Source organism: Phyllobates terribilis, unplaced genomic scaffold (assembly GCF_046119375.1).
Source record: "Phyllobates terribilis strain yellow unplaced genomic scaffold, ASM4611937v1 Scaffold_1__5_contigs__length_1240528914, whole genome shotgun sequence".
Lineage (NCBI taxonomy): Eukaryota > Metazoa > Chordata > Amphibia > Anura > Dendrobatidae > Phyllobates > Phyllobates terribilis.
Genome location: NW_027362761.1, coordinates 1192165691 through 1192188383, shown reverse-complemented (window position 1 = coordinate 1192188383; position 22693 = coordinate 1192165691).

The following is a 22693-nucleotide window of genomic DNA, read 5'->3' as shown; positions in this document are numbered from 1 at the left end:
GCTATAATAATTACATGTATTATATCACAGACTGATTTATACAGAACCACCACCAGGAGGAGCTCTACAATAATTACATGTATTATACCACAGACTGATATATACAGAACAACCACCAGGAGGAGCTCTACAATAATTACATGTATTATACCACAGACTGATATATACAGAACCACCACCAGGGGGAGCTCTACAATAATTACATGTATAATACCACAGACTGGTATATACACAACCACCACCAGGGGGAGCTCTACAATAATTACATGTATTATACCACTTACTGATATATACAGAACCACCACCAGAGGGAGCTCTACAATAATTACATGTATTATATCACAGACTGATATATACAGAACCACCACCAGGGGGAGCTCTACAATAATTACATGTATTATATCACAGACTGATTTATACAGAACCACCACCAGCAGGAGCTCTATAATAATTACATGTATTATATCACAGACTGATATATAGAGAACCACCACCAGGAGGAGCTCTACAATAATTACATGTATTATACCACAGACTGATATATACAGAACCACCACCAGGGGGAGCTCTATAATAATTACATGTATTATACCACAGATTGATATATACAGAACCACCACCAGGAGGAGCTCTACAATAATTATATGTATTATACCACAGACTGATATATACAGAACCACCACCAGGAGGAGCTCTATAATAATTACATGTATTATATCACAGACTGATATATACAGAACCACCACCAGGGGGAGCTCTACAATAATTACATGTATTATATCACAGACTGATATATACAGAACCACCACCAGGGGGAGCTCTACAATAATTACATGTATTATACCACAGACTGATATATACAGAACAACCACCAGGAGGAGCTCTACAATAATTACATGTATTATACCACAGACTGATATATACAGAACCACCACCAGGGGGAGCTCTACAATAATTACATGTATTATATCACAGACAGGTATATACAGAACCACCACCAGGGGGAGCTCTACAATAATTACATGTATTATACCACAGACTGATATATACTGAACCACCACCAGGGGGAGCTCTACAATAATTACATGTATTATACCACAGACTGATATATACAGAACCACCACCAGGAGGAGCTCTACAATAATTATATGTATTATACCACAGACTGATATATACAGAACAACCACCAGGAGGAGCTCTAAAATAATTACATGTATTATACCACAGACTAGTATATACAGAATCACCACCAGGAGGAGCTCTACAATAATTACATGTATTATATCACAGACTGGTATATACAGAGCCACCACCAGGGGGAGCTCTACAATAATTACATGTATTATACCACAGACTGATATATACAGAACCACCACCAGGGGGAGCTCTACAATAATTACATGTATTATATCACAGACTGATATATACAGAACCACCACCAGAGGGAGCTCTATAATAATTACATGTATTATATCACAGACTGGTATATACAGAACCTCCACCAGGTGGGAGAGCTCTATAATAATTACATGTATTATATCACAGACTGGTATATACAGAACCACCACCAGGAGGAGCTCTACAATAATTACATGTATTATAACACAGACTGATATATACAGAATCACCACCAGGGGGAGCTCTACAATAATTACATGTATTATACCACAGACTGATATATACAGAACCACCAACAGGGGGAACGCTATAATAATTACATGTATTATATCACAGACTGATTTATACAGAACCACCACCAGGAGGAGCTCTACAATAATTACATGTATTATACCACAGACTGATATATACAGAACAACCACCAGGAGGAGCTCTACAATAATTACATGTATTATACCACAGACTGATATATACAGAACCACCACCAGGGGGAGCTCTACAATAATTACATGTATAATACCACAGACTGGTATATACACAACCACCACCAGGGGGAGCTCTACAATAATTACATGTATTATACCACTTACTGATATATACAGAACCACCACCAGAGGGAGCTCTACAATAATTACATGTATTATATCACAGACTGGTATATACAGAACCACCAATAGGGGGAGCTCTACAATAATTACATGTATTATACCACAGACTGATATAAACAGAACCACCACCAGGGGGAGCTCTACAATAATTACATGTATTATATCACAGACTGATATATACAGAACCACCACCAGGGGGAGCTCTATAATAATTACATGTATTATACCACAGACTGATATATACAGAATCACCACCAGGGGGAGCTCTACAATAATTACATGTATTATATCACAGACTGATATATACAGAATCACCACCAGGGGGAGCTCTACAATAATTACATGTATTATAACACAGACTGATATATACAGAATCACCACCAGGGGGAGCTCTACAATAATTACATGTATTATATCACAGACTGATATATACAGAACCACCACCAGGGGGAGCTCTACAATAATTACATGTATTATATCACAGACTGATTTATACAGATCCAACACCAGCAGGAGCTCTATAATAATTACATGTATTATATCACAGACTGATATATACAGAACCACCACCAGGAGGAGCTCTACAATAATTACATGTATTATACCACAGACTGATATATACAGAACCACCACCAGGGGGAGCTCTATAATAATTACATGTATTATACCACAGATTGATATATACAGAACCACCACCAGGAGGAGCTCTACAATAATTATATGTATTATACCACAGACTGATATATACAGAACCACCACCAGGAGGAGCTCTATAATAATTACATGTATTATATCACAGACTGATATATACAGAACCACCACCAGGGGGAGCTCTACAATAATTACATGTATTATATCACAGACTGATATATACAGAACCACCACCAGGGGGAGCTCTACAATAATTACATGTATTATACCACAGACTGATATATACAGAACAACCACCAGGAGGAGCTCTACAATAATTACATGTATTATACCACAGACTGATATATACAGAACCACCACCAGGGGGAGCTCTACAATAATTACATGTATTATATCACAGACAGGTATATACAGAACCACCACCAGGGGGAGCTCTACAATAATTACATGTATTATACCACAGACTGATATATACTGAACCACCACCAGGGGGAGCTCTACAATAATTACATGTATTATACCACAGACTGATATATACAGAACCACCACCAGGAGGAGCTCTACAATAATTATATGTATTATACCACAGACTGATATATACAGAACCACCACCAGAAGGAGCTCTACAATAATTACATGTATTATATCACAGACTGGTATATACAGAATCACCACCAGGAGGAGCTCTACAATAATTACATGTATTATATCACAGACTGGTATATACAGAGCCACCACCAGGGGGAGCTCTACAATAATTACATGTATTATACCACAGACTGATATATACAGAACCACCACCAGGGGGAGCTCTACAATAATTACATGTATTATATCACAGACTGGTATATACAGAACCACCACCAGGGGGAGCTCTACAATAATTACATGTATTATAACACAGACTGGTATATACAGAACCACCACCAGGGGGAGCTCTACAATAATTACATGTATTATAACACTGACTGGTATATACAGAACCACCACCAGGAGGAGCTCTACAAGAATTACATGTATTATATCACAGACTCGTATATACAGAACCACCACCAGGGGGAGCTCTACAATAATTACATGTATTATACCACAGACTGATATAAACAGAACCACCACCAGGGGGAGCTCTACAATAATTACATGTATTATATCACAGACTGATATATACAGAACCACCACCAGGGGGAGCTCTATAATAATTACATGTATTATACCACAGACTGATATATACAGAATCACCACCAGGGGGAGCTCTACAATAATTACATGTATTATATCACAGACTGATATATACAGAATCACCACCAGGGGGAGCTCTACAATAATTACATGTATTATAACACAGACTGATATATACAGAATCACCACCAGGGGGAGCTCTACAATAATTACATGTATTATATCACAGACTGATATATACAGAACCACCACCAGGGGGAGCTCTACAATAATTACATGTATTATATCACAGACTGATTTATACAGATCCAACACCAGCAGGAGCTCTATAATAATTACATGTATTATATCACAGACTGATATATACAGAACCACCACCAGGAGGAGCTCTACAATAATTACATGTATTATACCACAGACTGATATATACAGAACCACCACCAGGGGGAGCTCTATAATAATTACATGTATTATACCACAGATTGATATATACAGAACCACCACCAGGAGGAGCTCTACAATAATTACATGTATTATACCACAGACTGATATATACAGAACCACCACCAGGGGGAGCTCTACAATAATTACATGTATTATATCACAGACAGGTATATACAGAACCACCACCAGGGGGAGCTCTACAATAATTACATGTATTATACCACAGACTGATATATACTGAACCACCACCAGGGGGAGCTCTACAATAATTACATGTATTATACCACAGACTGATATATACAGAACCACCACCAGGAGGAGCTCTACAATAATTATATGTATTATACCACAGACTGATATATACAGAACCACCACCAGAAGGAGCTCTACAATAATTACATGTATTATATCACAGACTGGTATATACAGAATCACCACCAGGAGGAGCTCTACAATAATTACATGTATTATATCACAGACTGGTATATACAGAGCCACCACCAGGGGGAGCTCTACAATAATTACATGTATTATACCACAGACTGATATATACAGAACCACCACCAGGGGGAGCTCTACAATAATTACATGTATTATATCACAGACTGGTATATACAGAACCACCACCAGGGGGAGCTCTACAATAATTACATGTATTATAACACAGACTGGTATATACAGAACCACCACCAGGGGGAGCTCTACAATAATTACATGTATTATAACACTGACTGGTATATACAGAACCACCACCAGGAGGAGCTCTACAAGAATTACATGTATTATATCACAGACTCGTATATACAGAACCACCACCAGGGGGAGCTCTACAATAATTACATGTATTATACCACAGACTGATATAAACAGAACCACCACCAGGGGGAGCTCTACAATAATTACATGTATTATATCACAGACTGATATATACAGAACCACCACCAGGGGGAGCTCTATAATAATTACATGTATTATACCACAGACTGATATATACAGAATCACCACCAGGGGGAGCTCTACAATAATTACATGTATTATATCACAGACTGATATATACAGAATCACCACCAGGGGGAGCTCTACAATAATTACATGTATTATAACACAGACTGATATATACAGAATCACCACCAGGGGGAGCTCTACAATAATTACATGTATTATATCACAGACTGATATATACAGAACCACCACCAGGGGGAGCTCTACAATAATTACATGTATTATATCACAGACTGATTTATACAGATCCAACACCAGCAGGAGCTCTATAATAATTACATGTATTATATCACAGACTGATATATACAGAACCACCACCAGGAGGAGCTCTACAATAATTACATGTTTTATACCACAGACTGATATATACAGAACCACCACCAGGGGGAGCTCTATAATAATTACATGTATTATACCACAGATTGATATATACAGAACCACCACCAGGAGGAGCTCTACAATAATTATATGTATTATACCACAGACTGATATATACAGAACCACCACCAGGAGGAGCTCTATAATAATTACATGTATTATATCACAGACTGATATATACAGAACCACCACCAGGGGGAGCTCTACAATAATTACATGTATTATATCACAGACTGATATATACAGAACCACCACCAGGGGGAGCTCTACAATAATTACATGTATTATACCACAGACTGATATATACAGAACAACCACCAGGAGGAGCTCTACAATAATTACATGTATTATACCACAGACTGATATATACAGAACCACCACCAGGGGGAGCTCTACAATAATTACATGTATTATATCACAGACAGGTATATACAGAACCACCACCAGGGGGAGCTCTACAATAATTACATGTATTATACCACAGACTGATATATACTGAACCACCACCAGGGGGAGCTCTACAATAATTACATGTATTATACCACAGACTGATATATACAGAACCACCACCAGGAGGAGCTCTACAATAATTATATGTATTATACCACAGACTGATATATACAGAACCACCACCAGAAGGAGCTCTACAATAATTACATGTATTATATCACAGACTGGTATATACAGAATCACCACCAGGAGGAGCTCTACAATAATTACATGTATTATATCACAGACTGGTATATACAGAGCCACCACCAGGGGGAGCTCTACAATAATTACATGTATTATACCACATACTGATATATACAGAACCACCACCAGGGGGAGCTCTACAATAATTACATGTATTATATCACAGACTGGTATATACAGAACCACCACCAGGGGGAGCTCTACAATAATTACATGTATTATAACACAGACTGGTATATACAGAACCACCACCAGGGGGAGCTCTACAATAATTACATGTATTATAACACTGACTGGTATATACAGAACCACCACCAGGAGGAGCTCTACAAGAATTACATGTATTATATCACAGACTCGTATATACAGAACCACCACCAGGGGGAGCTCTACAATAATTACATGTATTATACCAAAGACTGATATATACATAACCACCACCAGGGGGAGCTCTACAATAATTACATGTATTATATCACAGACTGATATATACAGAACCACCACCAGGGGGAGCTCTATAATAATTACATGTATTATATCACAGACTGGTATATACAGAACCTCCACCAGGTGGGAGAGCTCTATAATAATTACATGTATTATATCACAGACTGGTATATACAGAACCACCACCAGGGGGAGCTCTACAATAATTACATGTATTATATCACAGACTGATATATACAGATCCACCACCAGGGGGAGCTCTACAATAATTACATGTATTATAACACTGACTGGTATATACAGAACCACCACCAGGAGGAGCTCTACAAGAATTACATGTATTATATCACAGACTCGTATATACAGAACCACCACCAGGGGGAGCTCTACAATAATTACATGTATTATACCAAAGACTGATATATACATAACCACCACCAGGGGGAGCTCTACAATAATTACATGTATTATATCACAGACTGATATATACAGAACCACCACCAGGGGGAGCTCTATAATAATTACATGTATTATATCACAGACTGGTATATACAGAACCTCCACCAGGTGGGAGAGCTCTATAATAATTACATGTATTATATCACAGACTGGTATATACAGAACCACCACCAGGGGGAGCTCTACAATAATTACATGTATTATATCACAGACTGATATATACAGAACCACCACCAGGGGGAGCTCTACAATAATTACATGTATTATATCACAGACTGATATATACAGAACCACCACCAGGGGGAGCTCTATAATAATTACATGTATTATATCACAGACTGGTATATACAGAACCACCACCAGGGGGAGCTCTACAATAATTACATGTATTATATCACAGACTGATATATACAGAACCACCACCAGGGGGAGCTCTACAATAATTACATGTATTATATCACAGACTGATATATACAGAACCACAACCAGGAAGAGCTCTACAATAATTACATGTATTATACCACAGACTGATATATACAGAACCACCACCAGGAGGAGCTCCATAATAATTACATGTATTATACCACAGACTGATATATACAGAACCACCACCAGGGGGAGCTCTACAATAATTACATGTATTATACCACAGACTGATATATACAGAACCACCACCAGGGGGAGCTCTTCAATAATTACATGTATTATATCACAGACTGATATATACAGAACCACCACCAGGGGGAGCTCTACAATAATTACATGTATTATAACACAGACTGATTTATACAGAACCACAACCAGGGGGAGCTCTATAATAATTACATGTATTGTAACACAGACTGATATATACTGAACCACCACCAGGGGGAGCTCTACAATAATTACATGTATTATAACACAGACTGATATATACAGAACCACCACCAGGAGGAGCTCTATAATAATTACATGTATTATACCACAGACTGATATATACAGAACCACCACCAGGAGGAGCTCTACAATAATTACATGTATTATACCACACACTGATATATACTGAGCCACCACCAGGGGGAGCTCTACAATAATTACATGTATTATAACACAGACTGATATATACAGAACCACCACCAGGGGGCGCTCTACAATAATTACATGTATTATACCACAGACTGATATTTACAGAACCACCACCAGGAGGAGCTCTATAATAATTACATGTATTATAACACAGACTGATATATACAGAACCACCACCAGGGGGAGCTCTACAATAATTACATGTATTATATCACAGACTGATATATACAGAACCACCACCAGGAGGAGCTCTACAATAATTACATGTATTATACCACAGACTGATATATACAGAACCACCACCAGGGGGAGCTCTACAATAATTACATGTATTATATCACAGACTGATATATACAGAACCACCACCAGGAGGAGCTCTACAATAATTACATGTATTATACCACAGACTGATATATACAGAACCACCACCAGGGGGAGCTCTACAATAATTACATGTATTATATCACAGACTGATATATACAGAACCACCACCAGGGGGAGCTCTACAATATTACATGTATTATACCACAGACTGATATATACAGAACCACCACCAGGGGGAGCTCTACAATAATTACATGTATTATACCACAGACTGATATATACAGAACCACCAACAGGGGGAGCTCTACAATAATTACATGTATTATACCACAGACTGATATATACAGAACCACCACCAGGGGGAGCTCTACAATAATTACATGTATTATACCACAGACTGATATATACAGAACCACCACCAGGGGGAGCTCTACAATAATTACATGTATTATACCACAGACTGATATATACACAACCACCAACAGGGGGAACTCTATAATAATTACATGTATTATATCACAGACTGATATATACAGAACCACAACCAGGGGGAGCTCTACAATAATTACATGTATTATACCACAGACTGATATATACAGAACCACCACCAGGAGGAGCTCTACAATAATTACATTTATTATATCACAGACTGATATATACAGTACCACCACCAGGAGGAGCTCTACAATAATTACATGTATTATATCACAGACTGATATATACAGAACCACCACCAGGAGGAGCTCTATAATAATTACATGTATTATATCACAGACTGATATATACAGAACCACCACCAGGAGGAGCTCTATAATAATTAAATGAATTATATCACAGACTGATATATACAGAACCACCACCAGGAGGAGCTCTACAATAATTACATGTATTATAACACAGACTGATATATACAGAACCACCAACAGGGGGAGCTCTATAATAATTACATGTATTATACCACAGACTGATATATACAGAACCACCACCAGGGGGAGCTCTTCAATAATTACATGTATTATATCACAGACTGATATATACAGAACCACCACCAGGGGGAGCTCTACAATAATTACATGTATTATAACACAGACTGATATATACAGAACCACAACCAGGGGGAGCTCTATAATAATAACATGTATTGTAACACAGACTGATATATACTGAACCAACACCAGGGGGAGCTCTACAATAATTACATGTATTATACCACAGACTGATATATACAGAACCACCACCAGGAGGAGCTCTACAATAATTACATGTATTATATCACACACTGATATATACTGAACCACCACCAGGGGGAGCTCTACAATAATTACATGTATTATAACACAGACTGATATATACAGAACCACCACCAGGGGGAGCTCTACAATAATTACATGTATTATATCACAGACTGATATATACAGAACCACCACCAGGGGGAGCTCTACAATAATTACATGTATTATACCACAGACTGATATATACAGAACCACCACCAGGGGGAGCTCTACAATAATTACATGTATTACATCACAGACTGATATATACAGAACCACCACCAGGGGGCGCTCTACAATAATTACATGTATTATACCACAGACTGATATTTACAGAACCACCACCAGGAGGAGCTCTATAATAATTACATGTATTATAACACAGACTGATATATACAGAACCACCACCAGGGGGAGCTCTACAATAATTACATGTATTATATCACAGACTGATATATACAGAACCACCACCAGGAGGAGCTCTACAATAATTACATGTATTATACCACAGACTGATATATACAGAACCACCACCAGGGGGAGCTCTACAATAATTACATGTATTATATCACAGACTGATATATACAGAACCACCACCAGGAGGAGCTCTACAATAATTACATGTATTATACCACAGACTGATATATACAGAACCACCACCAGGGGGAGCTCTACAATAATTACATGTATTATATCACAGACGGATATATACAGAACCACCACCAGGGGGAGCTCTACAATATTACATGTATTATACCACAGACTGATATATACAGAACCACCACCAGGGGGAGCTCTACAATAATTACATGTATTATACCACAGACTGATATATACAGAACCACCAACAGGGGGAGCTCTACAACAATTACATGTATTATACCACAGACTGATATATACAGAACCACCACCAGGGGGAGCTCTACAATAATTACATGTATTATACCACAGACTGATATATACAGAACCACCACCAGGGGGAGCTCTACAATAATTACATGTATTATACCACAGACTGATATATACACAACCACCAACAGGGGGAACTCTATAATAATTACATGTATTATATCACAGACTGATATATACAGAACCACAACCAGGGGGAGCTCTACAATAATTACATGTATTATACCACAGACTGATATATACAGAACCACCACCAGGAGGAGCTCTACAATAATTACATTTATTATATCACAGACTGATATATACAGTACCACCACCAGGAGGAGCTCTACAATAATTACATGTATTATATCACAGACTGATATATACAGAACCACCACCAGGAGGAGCTCTATAATAATTACATGTATTATATCACAGACTGATATATACAGAACCACCACCAGGAGGAGCTCTATAATAATTACATGTATTATATCACAGACTGATATATACAGAACCACCACCAGGAGGAGCTCTACAATAATTACATTTATTATATCACAGACTGATATATACAGTACCACCACCAGGAGGAGCTCTACAATAATTACATGTATTATATCACAGACTGATATATACAGAACCACCACCAGGAGGAGCTCTATAATAATTACATGTATTATATCACAGACTGATATATACAGAACCACCACCAGGAGGAGCTCTATAATAATTACATGTATTATATCACAGACTGATATATACAGAACCACCACCAGGAGGAGCTCTACAATAATTACATGTATTATAACACAGACTGATATATACACCACCAGGAGGAGCTCTACAATAATTACATGTATTATACCACAGACTGATATATACAGAATCACCACCAGGGGGAGCTCTACAATAATTACATGTATTATACCACAGACTGATATATACAGAACCACCAACATGGGGAACTCTATAATAATTACATGTATTATATCACAGACTGATTTATACAGAACCACCACCAGGAGGAGCTCTACAATAATTACATGTATTATACCACAGACTGATATATACAGAACAACCACCAGGAGGAGCTCTAAAATAATTACATGTATTATACCACAGACTGATATATACAGAACCACCACCAGGGGGAGCTCTACAATAATTACATGTATTATTCCACAGACTGATATATACAGAACCACCAACAGGGGGAGCTCTACAATAATTACATGTATTATACCACAGACTGATATATACAGAACCACCACCAGGGGGAGCTCTACAATAATTACATGTATTATACCACAGACTGATATATACAGAACCACCACCAGGGGGAGCTCTACAATAATTACATGTATTATACCACAGACTCATATATACAGAACCACCAACAGGGGGAACTCTATAATAATTACATGTATTATATCACAGACTGATATATACAGAACCACAACCAGGGGGAGCTCTACAATAATTACATGTATTATACCACAGACTGATATATACAGAACCACCACCAGGAGGAGCTCTACAATAATTACATTTATTATATCACAGACTGATATATACAGAACCACCACCAGGAGGAGCTCTACAATAATTACATGTATTATACCACAGACTGATATATACAGAACCACCACCAGGAGGAGCTCTACAATAATTACATGTATTATACCACACACTGATATATACTGAACCACCACCAGGGGGAGCTCTACAATAATTACATGTATTATAACACAGACTGATATATACAGAACCACCACCAGGGGGAGCTCTACAATAATTACATGTATTATACCACAGACTGATATATACAGAACCACAAACAGGGTGAACTCTATAATAATTACATGTATTATATCACAGACTGATATATACAGAACCACCACCAGGAGGAGCTCTACAATAATTACATGTATTATACCACAGACTGATATATACAGAACCACCACCAGGGGGAGCTCTACAATAATTACATGTATTATACCACAGACTGATATATACAGAACCACCAACAGGGGGAGCTCTACAATAATTACATGTATTATACCACAGACTGATATATACAGAACCACAACCAGGGGGAGCTCTACAATAATTACATGTATTATACTACAGACTGATATAAACAGAACCACCACCAGGGGGAGCTCTACAATAATTACATGTATTATATCACAGACTGATATATACAGAACCACCACCAGGGGGAGCTCTATAATAATTACATGTATTATACCACAGACTGATATATACAGAATCACCACCAGGGGGAGCTCTACAATAATTACATGTATTAAATCACAGACTGATATATACAGAATCACCACCAGGGGGAGCTCTACAATAATTACATGTATTATAACACAGACTGATATATACAGAATCACCACCAGGGGGAGCTCTACAATAATTACATGTATTATATCACAGACTGATATATACAGAACCACCACCAGGGGGAGCTCTACAATAATTACATGTATTATATCACAGACTGATTTATACAGAACCACCACCAGCAGGAGCTCTATAATAATTACATGTATTATATCACAGACTGATATATACAGAACCACCACCAGGAGGAGCTCTACAATAATTACATGTATTATACCACAGACTGATATATACAGAACCACCACCAGGGGGAGCTCTATAATAATTACATGTATTATACCACAGATTGATATATACAGAACCACCACCAGGAGGAGCTCTACAATAATTATATGTATTATACCACAGACTGATATATACAGAACGACCACCAGGAGGAGCTCTATAATAATTACATGTATTATATCACAGACTGATATATACAGAACCACCACCAGGGGGAGCTCTACAATAATTACATGTATTATATCACAGACTGATATATACAGAACCACCACCAGGGGGAGCTCTACAATAATTACATGTATTATACCACAGACTGATATATACAGAACAACCACCAAGAGGAGCTCTACAATAATTACATGTATTATACCACAGACTGATATATACAGAACCACCACCAGGGGGAGCTCTACAATAATTACATGTATTATATCACAGACAGGTATATACAGAACCACCACCAGGGGGAGCTCTACAATAATTACATGTATTATACCACAGACTGATATATACTGAACCACCACCAGGGGGAGCTCTACAATAATTACATGTATTATACCACAGACTGATATATACAGAACCACCACCAGGAGGAGCTCTACAATAATTCTATGTATTATACCACAGACTGATATATACAGAACAACCACCAGGAGGAGCTCTAAAATAATTACATGTATTATACCACAGACTAGTATATACAGAATCACCACCAGGAGGAGCTCTACAATAATTACATGTATTATATCACAGACTGGTATATACAGAGCCACCACCAGGGGGAGCTCTACAATAATTACATGTATTATACCACAGACTGATATATACAGAACCACCACCAGGGGGAGCTCTACAATAATTACATGTATTATATCACAGACTGATATATACAGAACCACCACCAGGGGGAGCTCTATAATAATTACATGTATTATATCACAGACTGGTATATACAGAACCTCCACCAGGTGGGAGAGCTCTATAATAATTACATGTATTATATCACAGACTGGTATATACAGAACCACCACCAGGAGGAGCTCTACAATAATTACATGTATTATAACACAGACTGATATATACAGAATCACCACCAGGGGGAGCTCTACAATAATTACATGTATTATACCACAGACTGGTATATACACAACCACCACCAGGGGGAGCTCTACAATAATTACATGTATTATACCACTTACTGATATATACAGAACCACCACCAGAGGGAGCTCTACAATAATTACATGTATTATATCACAGACTGGTATATACAGAACCACCACCAGGGGGAGCTCTACAATAATTACATGTAATATACCACAGACTGATATAAACAGAACCACCACCAGGGGGAGCTCTACAATAATTACATGTATTATATCACAGACTGATATATACAGAACCACCACCAGGGGGAGCTCTATAATAATTACATGTATTATACCACAGACTGATATATACAGAATCACCACCAGGGGGAGCTCTACAATAATTACATGTATTATATCACAGACTGATATATACAGAATCACCACCAGGGGGAGCTCTACAATAATTACATGTATTATAACACAGACTGATATATACAGAATCACCACCAGGGGGAGCTCTACAATAATTACATGTATTATATCACAGACTGATATATACAGAACCACCACCAGGGGGAGCTCTATAATAATTACATGTATTATATCACAGACTGGTATATACAGAACCTCCACCAGGTGGGAGAGCTCTATAATAATTACATGTATTATATCACAGACTGGTATATACAGAACCACCACCAGGAGGAGCTCTACAATAATTACATGTATTATAACACAGACTGATATATACAGAATCACCACCAGGGGGAGCTCTACAATAATTACATGTATTATACCACAGACTGATATATACAGAACCACCAACAGGGGGAACGCTATAATAATTACATGTATTATATCACAGACTGATTTATACAGAACCACCACCAGGAGGAGCTCTACAATAATTACATGTATTATACCACAGACTGATATATACAGAACAACCACCAGGAGGAGCTCTACAATAATTACATGTATTATACCACAGACTGATATATACAGAACCACCACCAGGGGGAGCTCTACAATAATTACATGTATAATACCACAGACTGGTATATACACAACCACCACCAGGGGGAGCTCTACAATAATTACATGTATTATACCACTTACTGATATATACAGAACCACCACCAGAGGGAGCTCTACAATAATTACATGTATTATATCACAGACTGGTATATACAGAACCACCACCAGGGGGAGCTCTACAATAATTACATGTAATATACCACAGACTGATATAAACAGAACCACCACCAGGGGGAGCTCTACAATAATTACATGTATTATATCACAGACTGATATATACAGAACCACCACCAGGGGGAGCTCTATAATAATTACATGTATTATACCACAGACTGATATATACAGAATCACCACCAGGGGGAGCTCTACAATAATTACATGTATTATATCACAGACTGATATATACAGAATCACCACCAGGAGGAGCTCTACAATAATTACATGTATTATACCACAGACTGATATATACAGAACCACCACCAGGGGGAGCTCTACAATAATTACATGTATAATACCACAGACTGGTATATACACAACCACCACCAGGGGGAGCTCTACAATAATTACATGTATTATACCACAGACTGATATATACAGAACCACCACCAGGGGGAGCTCTACAATAATTACATGTATAATACCACAGACTGGTATATACACAACCACCACCAGGGGGAGCTCTACAATAATTACATGTATTATACCACTTACTGATATATACAGAACCACCACCAGAGGGAGCTCTACAATAATTACATGTATTATATCACAGACTGGTATATACAGAACCACCACCAGGGGGAGCTCTACAATAATTACATGTAATATACCACAGACTGATATAAACAGAACCACCACCAGGGGGAGCTCTACAATAATTACATGTATTATATCACAGACTGATATATACAGAACCACCACCAGGGGGAGCTCTATAATAATTACATGTATTATACCACAGACTGATATATACAGAATCACCACCAGGGGGAGCTCTACAATAATTACATGTATTATATCACAGACTGATATATACAGAATCACCACCAGGGGGAGCTCTACAATAATTACATGTATTATAACACAGACTGATATATACAGAATCACCACCAGGGGGAGCTCTACAATAATTACATGTATTATATCACAGACTGATATATACAGAACCATCACCAGGGGGAGCTCTACAATAATTACATGTATTATATCACAGACTGATTTATACAGATCCAACACCAGCAGGAGCTCTATAATAATTACATGTATTATATCACAGACTGATATATACAGAACCACCACCAGGAGGAGCTCTACAATAATTACATGTATTATACCACAGACTGATATATACAGAACCACCACCAGGGGGAGCTCTATAATAATTACATGTATTATACCACAGATTGATATATACAGAACCACCACCAGGAGGAGCTCTACAATAATTATATGTATTATACCACAGACTGATATATACAGAACCACCACCAGGAGGAGCTCTATAATAATTACATGTATTATATCACAGACTGATATATACAGAACCACCACCAGGGGGAGCTCTACAATAATTACATGTATTATATCACAGACTGATATATACAGAACCACCACCAGGGGGAGCTCTACAATAATTACATGTATTATACCACAGACTGATATATACAGAACAACCACCAGGAGGAGCTCTACAATAATTACATGTATTATACCACAGACTGATATATACAGAACCACCACCAGGGGGAGCTCTACAATAATTACATGTATTATATCACAGACAGGTATATACAGAACCACCACCAGGGGGAGCTCTACAATAATTACATGTATTATAACACAGACTGATATATACTGAACCACCACCAGGGGGAGCTCTACAATAATTACATGTATTATACCACAGACTGATATATACAGAACCACCACCAGGAGGAGCTCTACAATAATTATATGTATTATACCACAGACTGATATATACAGAACCACCACCAGAAGGAGCTCTACAATAATTACATGTATTATATCACAGACTGGTATATACAGAATCACCACCAGGAGGAGCTCTACAATAATTACATGTATTATATCACAGACTGGTATATACAGAGACACCACCAGGGGGAGCTCTACAATAATTACATGTATTATACCACAGACTGATATATACAGAACCACCACCAGGGGGAGCTCTACAATAATTACATGTATTATATCACAGACTGGTATATACAGAACCACCACCAGGGGGAGCTCTACAATAATTACATGTATTATAACACAGACTGGTATATACAGAACCACCACCAGGGGGAGCTCTACAATAATTACATGTATTATAACACTGACTGGTATATACAGAACCACCACCAGTAGGAGCTCTACAAGAATTACATGTATTATATCACAGACTCGTATATACAGAACCACCACCAGGGGGAGCTCTACAATAATTACATGTATTATACCAAAGACTGATATATACATAACCACCACCAGGGGGAGCTCTACAATAATTACATGTATTATATCACAGACTGATATATACAGAACCACCACCAGGGGGAGCTCTATAATAATTACATGTATTATATCACAGACTGGTATATACAGAACCTCCACCAGGTGGGAGAGCTCTATAATAATTACATGTATTATATCACAGACTGGTATATACAGAACCACCACCAGGGGGAGCTCTACAATAATTACATGTATTATATCACAGACTGATATATACAGAACCACCACCAGGGGGAGCTCTACAATAATTACATGTATTATATCACAGACTGATATATACAGAACCACCACCAGGGGGAGCTCTATAATAATTACATGTATTATATCACAGACTGGTATATACAGAACCACCACCAGGGGGAGCTCTACAATAATTACATGTATTATATCACAGACTGATATATACAGAACCACCACCAGGGGGAGCTCTACAATAATTACATGTATTATATCACAGACTGATATATACAGAACCACAACCAGGAAGAGCTCTACAATAATTACATGTATTATACCACAGACTGATATATACAGAACCACCACCAGGAGGAGCTCCATAATAATTACATGTATTATACCACAGACTGATATATACAGAACCACCACCAGGGGGAGCTCTACAATAATTACATGTATTATACCACAGACTGATATATACAGAACCACCACCAGGAGGAGCTCTACAATAATTACATGTATTATAACACAGACTGATTTATACAGAACCACCACCAGGAGGAGCTCTATAATAATTACATGTATTATACCACAGACTGATATATACAGAACCACCACCAGGGGGAGCTCTACAATAATTACATGTATTATAACACAGACTGATATATACAGAACCACCACCAGGGGGAGCTCTACAATAATTACATGTATTATACCACAGACTGATATATACAGAATCACCACCAGGGGGAGCTCTACAATAATTACATGTATTATATCACAGACTGGTATATACAGAACCACCACCAGGAGGAGCTCTATAATAATTACATGTACTATACCACAGACTGATATATACAGAACCACCACCAGGAGGAGCTCTACAATAATTACATGTATTATATCACAGACTGATATATACAGAACCACCACCAGGAGAAGCTCTACAATAATTACATGTATTATATCACAGACTGATATATACAGAATCACCACCAGGGGGAGCTCTACAATAATTAGATGTATTATATCACAGACTGGTATATACAGAACCACCACCAGGAGGAGCTCTATAATAATTACATGTATTATACCACAGACTGATATATACAGAACCACCACCAGGAGGAGCTCTACAATAATTACATGTATTATATCACAGACTGATATATACAGAATCACCAACAGGAGAAGCTCTACAATAATTACATGTATTATATCACAGACTGATATATACAGAATCACCACCAGGGGGAGCTCTACAATAATTACATGTATTATATCACAGACTGATATATACAGAATCACCACCAGGGGGAGCTCTACAATAATTACATGTATTATACCACAGACTGATATATACAGAATCACCACCAGGGGGAGCTCTACAATAATTACATGTATTATATCACAGACTGATATATACAGAACCACCACCAGGGGGAGCTCTACAATAATTACATGTATTATATCACAGACTGGTATATACAGAACCCCCACCAGGAGGAGCTCTACAATAATTACATGTATTATATCACAGACTGGTATATACAGAATCACCACCAGGAGGAGCTCTATAATAATTACATGTATTATACCACAGACTGATATATACAGAACCACCACCAGGGGGAGCTCTACAATAATTACATGTATTATATCACAGACTGATATATACAGAACCACCACCAGGGGGAGCTCTACAATAATTACATGTATTATACCACAGACTGATATATACAGAACCACCACCAGGGGGACCTCTACAATAATTACATGTATTATATCACAGACTGGTATATACAGAACCACCACCAGGAGGAGCTCTATAATAATTACATGTATTATACCACAGACTGATATATACAGAACCACCACCAGGAGGAGCTCTACAATAATTACATGTATTATATCACAGACTGGTATATACAGAACCACAACCAGGAGGAGCTCTACAATAATTGCATGTATTATATCACAGACTGGTATATACAGAACCACCACCAGGGGGAGCTCTACAATAATTACATGTATTATACCACAGACTGATATATACAGAACCACCAAGAGGGGGAGCTCTACAATAATTACATGTATTATACCACAAACTGATATATACAGAACCACCACCAGGAGGAGCTCTACAATAATTCCATGTATTATATCACAGACTGATATATACAGAACCACCACCAGGGGAGCTCTACAATAATTACATGTATTATACCACAGACTGGTATATACAGAACCACCACCAGGAGGAGCTCTACAATAATTACATGTATTATATCACAGACTGGTATATACAGAACCACCACCTGGGGGAGCTCTACCATAATTACATGTATTATATCACAGACTGGTATATACAGAACCACCACCAGGAGGAGCTCTACAATAATTACATGTATTATATCACAGACTGGTATATACAGAACCACCACCTGGGGGAGCTCTACAATAATTACTTGTATTATATCACAGACTGGTATATACAGAACCACCACCAGGGGGAGCTCTACAAAAATTACATGTATTATACCACAGACTGATATATACAGAACCACCACCAGGGGGAGCTCTACAATAATTACATGTATTATATCACAGACTGGTATATACAGAACCACCACCAGGAGGAGCTCTATAATAATTACATGTATTATACCACAGACTGATATATACAGAACCACCACCAGGAGGAGCTCTACAATAATTACATGTATTATATCACAGACTGGTATATACAGAACCACCACCAGGGGGAGCTCTACAATAATTACATGTATTATACCACAGACTGATATATACAGAACCACCACGAGGGGGAGCTCTACAATAATTACATGTATTATACCACAGACTGATATATACAGAACCACCACCAGGAGGAGCTCTACAATAATTCCATGTATTATATCACAGACTGATATATACAGAACCACCACCAGGGGAGCTCTACAATAATTACATGTATTATACCACAGACTGGTATATACAGAACCACCACCAGGAGGAGCTCTACAATAATTACATATATTATATCACTGACTGGTATATACAGAACCACCACCAGGGGGAGCTCTACAATAATTACATATATTATATCACTGACTGGTATATACAGAACCACCACCTGGGGGAGCTCTACAATAATTACATGTATTACATCACAGACTGGTATATACAGAACCACCACCAGGAGGAGCTCTACAATAATTACATGTATTATATCACAGACTGGTATATACAGAACCACCACCAGGGGGAGCTCTACAATAATTACATGTATTATATCACAGACTGGTATATACAGAACCACCACCTGGGGGAGCTCTACAATAATTACATGTATTATATCACAGACTGATATATACAGAACCACCACCAGGAGGAGCTCTACAATAATAACATGTATTATACCACAGACTGATATATACAGAACCACCACCAGGAGGAGCTCTATAATAATTACATGTATTATACCACAGACTGGTATATACAGAACCACCACCAGGAGGAGCTCTACAATAATTACATGTATTATACCACAGACTAATATATACAGAACCACCACCAGGGGAAGCTCTACAATAATTACATGTATTATACCACAGACTGATATATACAGAACCACCACCAGGAGGAGCTCTACAATAAATACTTGTATTATATCACAGACTGATATATACAGAACCACCACCAGGAGGAGCTCTACAATAATTACTTGTATTATATCACAGACTGATATATACAGAACCACCACCAGGGGGAGCTCTACAATAATTACATGTAATATACCACAGACTGATATATACAGAACCACCACCAGGGGGAACTCTATAATAATTACATGTATTATACCACAGACTGATATATACAGAACCACCACCAGGAGGAGCTCTACAATAAATACTTGTATTATATCACAGACTGATATATACAGAACCACCACCAGGAGGAGCTCTACAATAATTACATGTATTATACCACAGACTGATATATACAGAACCACCACCAGGGGGAGCTCTACAATAATTACATGTATTATAACACAGACTGGTATATACAGAACCACCACCAGGAGGAGCTGTACAATAATTACATGTATTATATCACAGACTGGTATATACAGAATCACCACCAGGGGGAGCTCTACAATAATTACATGTATTATAACACAGACTGATTTATACAGAACCACCACCAGGGGGAGCTCTACAATAATTACATGTATTATAACACAGACTGATATATACAGAACCACCACCAGGAGGAGCTCTACAATAATTACATGTATTATACCACAGACTGATATATACAGAACCACCACCAGGGGGAGCTCTATAATAATTACATGTATTATATCACACACTGATATATACAGAACCACCACCAGGGGGAGCGCTAC